The sequence below is a fragment of the Mesoplodon bidens genome (genome assembly GCF_964165515.1).
Source record: "Mesoplodon bidens genome assembly, chromosome: 16".
NCBI lineage: Eukaryota > Metazoa > Chordata > Mammalia > Artiodactyla > Ziphiidae > Mesoplodon > Mesoplodon bidens.
This window is the reverse complement of record NC_138173.1, coordinates 44,179,527-44,186,902: the sequence shown is the minus strand read 5'-3', so window position 1 is coordinate 44,186,902 and position 7,376 is coordinate 44,179,527. Positions and strand designations below refer to the sequence as shown.

The following is a 7,376-nucleotide window of genomic DNA, read 5'->3' as shown; positions in this document are numbered from 1 at the left end:
GTTTCCCTACAGCTGGCATTCCCCCCCACCAGACCACCTAGGAGAAAGTATCCCGATGGCTATCCCCAGCTGCAGGTGACCTTCGTGACTGCTCAGACGGAGCTTCTGTGCCACGCTGAGACACGTGGCAGGCAGCCTGTGTGTACAACACAGAACATCCGAGGGGGAGGGACTGTGAGTCACTCAGTCCTGCAGCGATCACATTTGGAAGAGCAGCACTTGTGCAATGCTGAGTGCGTAATTCTAGTTTAAATTCAATCATGGTGTTTCTACAACTGGAGGCAAGCACCAAACAACACCCAACAGGAGCTGCTCAGCCCAGAGAACGGCAGAACCTTGGAGGCTTCTGAATCATGAAGGAGGGAAGCTGGAAGAAGAAGACATTCCAGGCTTGAGTGTGGCCAAAGGCGGGTCAGTGCACAGGAGACCCTTGCCGCTGGGCAGCCTGGGGCTTGAGGAGCAAGGGATGAAGCAGTGTAGGGCTGGTGCCAGGGGATTCCATGGGGCACCCAGTTCTAATCCAGGCAGGCTAGAGGGGCCCCAGGGCAGGTGGAAGGAAGGGTGAGGGGTATTTACACAGAAATGTGTGAGCCCTATTCAAGGAGCAGTTACTGACCTAGAGGGTGTGGTGACTAACACTACGGGACATAGGCCACCCCTCAATCTCCCATGCAGTGTGTCTAATGGAGAAGGACCCCATCCCAAGGGAAGAGAGTGTAGAGACGCACAAGAGGGCCCCGGCAATGGCTCAGGGTCTGAGGGAGGTCTGTGCATGTAGGAAGAGATGGTTCCCTGACAAGGTCAATGCCCAACCCAGAGGACCTTGTCCAGAGATGGCCGTGAGGAGAGAAGGGATGAGAAATCTTGGTCCCTAGAGGGGCTGTAGCCACCAGACGCTTACCAGGAGAGCAGGCAACGAGCAGCAGGGTGACCAATGGGGACTTGAAGGAGCCCCGGGAGTACCAGATCAGTCAACTATGGCCACATCCAAAGCCCACAGAGGCCAACAGCCAGGGGTGTATAGGGAGCAGAAGCTGAGTTACCCCAAGGAAAACCTTTATTCCTACTCAGAGAGCAGTATCCCTGAATGGTTAAAAGGCAGAGGCTGGGCAGGGGTGATGATCCAAGTTTGTGTCCTGGTTACACCATTTACTAGCTGTGTCAGAGAAGTCTCTTAACCTCTCTTCATCCTCAGCTTCCTCACCTGTCAACCTCACACAGCTGCGGAGACGTAAACGAGATAAAACACTTAACACAGTTCCTGGCTTATAGAAATGGTCCACAAATAGCTGCTATTTTTATTGTGACTATTTTTGCAAATGCTGTGGACAGCTGCTGCTGGCGCTTTTTTTGGTTTTGTTGCCTGGCATCTCTTCCTTTGGAATTGCCCCTCCCTACTCCCACCCACTTGGTTCCGATGTCCAGCTAATCCTGCCACTTGGACCCCTGCTGACAGGAGATGGGCAAGTGACCAATCAGATTTTCTCTCCCAGGGACTGGAACTCTAAGTGCCAGTGCCGTCATGCGGGAAGGCAGTTAGAGCTGAGTCATCCTGCGACAGGGAATTTCCGGGAGCAACTCCTGCTTCATCCCTCCCGGGGTCTGGGATGAAACTCACACTTCTCATTGCAGCCAAGTATCCCTCCTCACGACAGCCACAGGGCGAGACAACTCTATGGAAATGGCCGTGTGAATGGCAGTGTGGGGACCGGGAGGCTGGGAAAGAGGAGATGATCTTCCCACTTCCTCCCTTCCCTCATCACTTAGGTCATCAGCAGGGATTCTCTGCCCACCCCCCCTCTTTTTTTTTTTTTTCCTGGTAATATTTGTACTTAAATTGAGAGTCAAATAGTGAAGAGAGTTGGGACAACTGGGTAGCCACCTGGAAGAGATGAAGCTGGATCAATATATGAGGATAAATTCTAAATGGATCAAAGATTTAAATGTAGAAAGTGAGAACTTAAAGTCACTAAGAGAAAACATCAATGAATTGCTTTATAAGCTTTGAGTGGGGAGGGTCTTTCTAATTATGACTCAGAATCTAAAATCTATCAAAGAAAATATTTATAAATATACTACATATCCATCAAAAACTTAGCAGAAAATAGTAGCAAAGACAAACAACAAAGTGGAAAAAAAATTTCAATACAAATGATTGATTTCCCTAAAATACAAAGAGCTCCAAGAAATCAAGAAGAAATAGATAAAAAAAAAATAGGAATGTGGGCAAAGAACATAATCAGAGCATTCAGAGAAAAAGAAATATAAATGGCTCTTAAACATTTAGAAGATTCTTTATCTTACTTATAATAAGAGCAGTCATATTGACACCTAGCAGATTGATAAAAACTCAAAAGTTTGACAGCACATTCTTCTGATGAGGCTGTGGGAAAATAACCACATTCACACAATTTTGGTGGGAGAATAAGATGATACAACCTCTGTGGAGAGCAATTAGGCATTATCTATCAAAAGTACAAATAGGGCTTCCCTGGAGGCACAGTGGTTTAGAGTCTGCCTGCTAATGCAGGGGACACGGGTTCATGCCCCGGTCCGGGAAGATCCCACAAGCCGCGGGGCGGCTGGGCCCGTGAGCCATGGCCGCTGAGCCTCTGTGTCCGGAGCCTGTGCTCTGCAACGGGAGAGGCCACAACAGTGAGAGGCCCGTGTACCGGAAAAAAAAAAAAAAAAAAGTACAAATACATTTGCCCCTTGATCTCTGGAAATTTATCCTCCAGCTATATCTGCACCCAAATGAAATAACATATGTATACGGTTATTCATTCCAGCATTGTTGGTATTAGCAGAACACTGGGAACATCCCCAGTGACTAGTTTGTTTTTTGGTTTTTTTTGAGCCAAAGGTCTAAAAAAAATCCATCCCCTGCTCTACCCCATTCCCATTGCCAGTTCTCAATTACTAAAGGCTTTAAATTTTTAGTTGATTTTTCAGATATTTATTCCTATATTTCTTTTTTTAATGCTTATATTATTTCTTGATTTTCAATTTAAGCATTATCTATTGACTACTAATGGAGAAAAGTATTTAACTTTATTATGTATCTCCCACTCCTAATTCACACACATGGAGCTATTCACTATCCTCCTTCATTTTTCCAAAGGTTACATTACAATTTTTTGTTATATTAATATTCAATATTTTGAGTATTATGTCTATCACCAGGGCTTCCCTGGTGGCGCTGTGGTTAAGAATCTGCCTGCCAATGCAGGGGACATGGGTTCAAGCCCTGGTCCAGGAAGATGCCACATGCTGCGGAGCAACTAAGCCCGTGAGCCACAACTACTGAGCCTGCACTCTAGAACCCTCGAGCCACAAGTACTGAAGCCTGCGCACCTAGAGCCCGTGTTCTGCAACCAGAGAAGCCACAGCAATGAGAAGCCCATGCACTGCAACAAAGAGTAGCCTCCGGTCGCCACAACTAGAGAAAGCCCGTGCGCAGAAACAAAGACCCAACAGAGCCCAAAATTAATTAATCAATTAATTAATTAAAAAATAAAAATTAAAAAAATAATTTAGCCCCCAAATATCCTATGTGTCATACATTTGAGATCCTCCATTAGTTCCATTTTTTCCCCTGGAGATACTACTATGGTATCCCTTCATGTTCTTGCTCTCTCTATTACGCACTGGTTTTCCTCTAGACCTGCTGCACAGCTGTCATCTTCAAGCTTATCTTTACTACCACCCTGAGAATTTCCTTTGCTCACTCGATCTCATGTTGGATCCATTGTGGTCTGGATCCCAAGTCTCCTAGATTTGCTTACTCATTTTAGTAAAGTACAGCATCCTCACATAGATTCCTAAGAATGAGTACATAGAAAAAATATGAGACCCTTCTTGTGTGAAAACGTCTTCATTATACCCTTACACTTGGTGTTAGTTTGACTATACAGTTGCTTTCCATATCCATGGGTTCTGCATCCTAGGATTCAACCAACTGCGGATCAAAAATATTCAGAAAAGAAAATTCAGAAAATATCCCAAAGCAAAACTTATAGCTTATATGCAAATACTACACCATTTTATATAAGGGACTTGAGCATGAGCAGATTTTGGTAACTGCAGGGGGTCCTGGAACCAATCCCTTTTGGATACTGAAGGATAACTGTATGTACAAGTTCAGAAATATTTTTTCCAAACGTTTCATTTGCTGATGGCACCCAGTATTGCTGTTGAGAAGCTTGATGTCATTCTATTCCTGACCCTTTGTTGTGGCCTATTTCTTCTCTCAGGAAATCTCTCAGGAATCTTCTCTTTATTCCCGGTGCTCTGAAATTTCATGATAATGTGCCTTGATGTGAGGTTTTATTTTATGATTATTATTTCTTGTGTTTGGGCACTCCATGGGATTTCTTGTATTATTTCTATGGTAATTTCCTTTCCTCAGCTTTCTCTCTTCTCCTTTTCCAAATATCAGTTTCGTATTGTTTCTCTCTTACTTTCCAAATCTGTATCTTTAATTTCCTACTTTCTATGAGATTTCATCAACTTTATCTTCTAACTTTTTTACTGAATGTTATTCTGGTATTGCCCTTTTAACTTCAAAGAGCTCTTTCTTGTTCTCTGATTTTTATAGGACCCTGTTCTCATTTCGTAAACTGATAGTCCTTTTGATTTTTTTTTTTTTTCTGCTCCCTGGCATTTTTTTTCTGCTTCCTTAAAGTTTCTTTTTTTTTTCTTTTGGTTTCTGTCTTTCATGCAATCAATCTGCCACGTTAAATGTTAAGTCTCTAGCCATTTTAAATGTTGGAGTCTTCCAACTTCTAAAGCCTGTCCCTTGTAATTTTCAGACTGTTGTTTTTTTAAAATAACTACATAAGTAATATACAAATGTATTCTCATTGCCCCAAATTCAAACAATACAAAAGTATAGGGAGAAAAATGTAAGAGTTCCCCCCCACACTCACTCTTGTTCCCAAAGGTAACCAGTGACAAGTTTGGTGTGCCAAGATATTTTCTACCATACACTCTAAATCCACCCGAGTTCGTGCAGATGTAATTAACTGGCTTTCATGGAGGATCCAGAGAGTGTGTGTGTGTGTGTGTGTTTCAGTTTGTTTGTTTGTTCTAAGAGAGTTACTTAATTTTTGAATTGACTACCCAACATTTCAGTGTTAGGAGATCATATAAAAATCCAGATTACTGGGCTTCCCTAGTGGCGCAGTGGTTGAGACTCCGCCTGCCGATGCAGGGGACACGGGTTCGGGCCCCGGTCCGGGAAGATCGCACATGCTGCGGAGCAGCTGGGCCCGTGAGCCATGGCCGCTGAGCCTGCACGTCCGGAGCCTGTGCTCCGCAACAGGAGAGGCCACAACAGTGAGAGGCCCGCGTACCGCAAAAAAAAAAAAAAAAAAAATCCAGATTCCCAAACTCTCTAAAAAATTAGGAATTTTGACAACAGTGGACCCATACATCCATATTATGAAGGGGCATCTTTTCTCCTAGTCCCCACTCAACCTGTGCTCATTCATAGTACTTGCCTGGCTCCTGTAATTGTTGGAGTTGGTGACACCTAAGTTAAGGTGTTGGTGTGCACTCTAGAAGTTGTAACACATCCATCACTAACTGATAAAGACTAGTCTACCGTATCATAGGAAGGTCTGTCAGACAGGAAAACAGAGGGGGAAGGCCTCCTTTTAGAATGTATGAAAAAGGGCTGGGGTGGACTAGTTGCCAGGTCAATTGCACTGTTGGGTCTGGAAGGTAGAATAGCTCATTAACTGCTAATCCCTGACTTCTCTGAGTATTTTTTTTTCCCACAGATCTTTCCCAATACAGATTGCACGGCAGCAAAACACACGTTCTGACTTCTAAGAAGAACAGGTACAAAATGAAGGGCAGTTGAGGCAGGAAGCAGCAGAGATGCTGACCTGCCAAGAGAGGACACTTAGTATGAGCTTCCACCAAGGCCACCACATGACGAATGGCTGCAACTCACTCTCACATGGCTGATGACCGCGGCTGACTCCCACATTTCCTCCAGTCAGGGAGGGGACCCACTGTGCCATTTTCCCGTAAGCAACATCTCTGTGCATCAAATGTAAGTGAGCTTTTGGTATGTGTAACTCTGATCTCTCTACACAATTCTTCTATCTTATTTAACTTGGTAAATAGCAACACATCCACTCATCCAAGGCAAATCATGATTTAATCCCAGATGAATGGTAAAGAATACAATTTTTTTTTCTTTTTTTTTTTCTGGCCATGCCATGCAGCTTGCAGGATCTTACTTCCCTGACCAGGGATTGAACCTGGGCCCTTGGTAATGAAAGCACAGAATCCTAACCACTGGACCGCCAAGGAATTCCCAAGTATACAGATTTCATGAAACTTTTATATTTAAAAAGGTTAGGAAGAATCTAGTAAAATCATTTCTGTAGGCAAATATTTAACTATAAGAATATATTATGTATTTGTCAATGGGAGAAAACATCCCTGGCCCATTTTAGTGCACTGCCATACAGATAAATTTTAATGTTCCTTTTTTTAATTTCACAGGTTCATCAGATGGAAAAGAGATTGGCTAGACCTCATCATGTGTCTGCAGAACACAGAGCAAAGGGCCTTCAATTCTGCCAGGCTCCAGTCTAGTAAAGATCTCGTGGGACATTCTTCACAGAAGAGAGGTGTGACTCCTGCTTTGGCCACTGTCGTCTCCTCACTCCATCTTCAAACTTTCTCCCCCTTTACTATCAGCCTCACTCCCAAGGGTCCAATAACTAGTCCCTACTTGGGCCTCGGTGCTGAAACCTGTACAGAGATCATAGAAACAGTATTACAGCCAATGTTAATTTTCTTGCTCCCAGTGAGATACCAGCCTTTCTTCCACTAAATTGCTTCACTATATTGTACTTGAGACATGAAAGGGTTGTCTTTGGTCAAATTTTCATCCAAAGCAAAAATAAACTAATGAGGACCTACTGTATAGCACAGGGAACTCTACTCAATACTCTGTAATGGCCTATATGGGGAAAGAATCTAAAAAAGAGTGGAGATATATATATATATATATATATATATATATATATATATATATATATACATGTATATGTGTGTGTGTGTGTGTGTGTGTGTATAACTGACTTACTTTGCTGTACAGCAGAAACTAACACAACACTGTAAATCAACCATACTCCAATAGAAAAATAAAAATTAAATTTAAAAAAATTTTTAATAAAAAGTAATGTTTGACTCAGAGCAAGGATATTGAACAAAATTCTGAAAAGTTGAAAAATAACATAATATAACATAAATTAATATAAAATAAAATTAAAGTAAATTAAATTAAAAAGGACATTTAATGGGGAATACAGATGGAATGATCCAGGGTCCTTCCACAGACACTTTTTTAAGAT

At 42.6% G+C, this 7,376-nt stretch overlaps 1 long non-coding RNA gene across 1 annotated transcript; it reads left to right on the top strand.

The window, feature by feature from the left end:
* The first annotated feature begins 273 nt into the window (after nucleotides 1–273).
* Nucleotides 274–7,008, top strand: LOC308629797. The gene is made up of 3 exons (XR_014017713.1): nucleotides 274–411; nucleotides 5,784–6,061; nucleotides 6,520–7,008. It is a non-coding gene; the product is annotated as an uncharacterized lncRNA (long non-coding RNA).
* The last annotated feature ends 368 nt before the right edge of the window (nucleotides 7,009–7,376 follow it).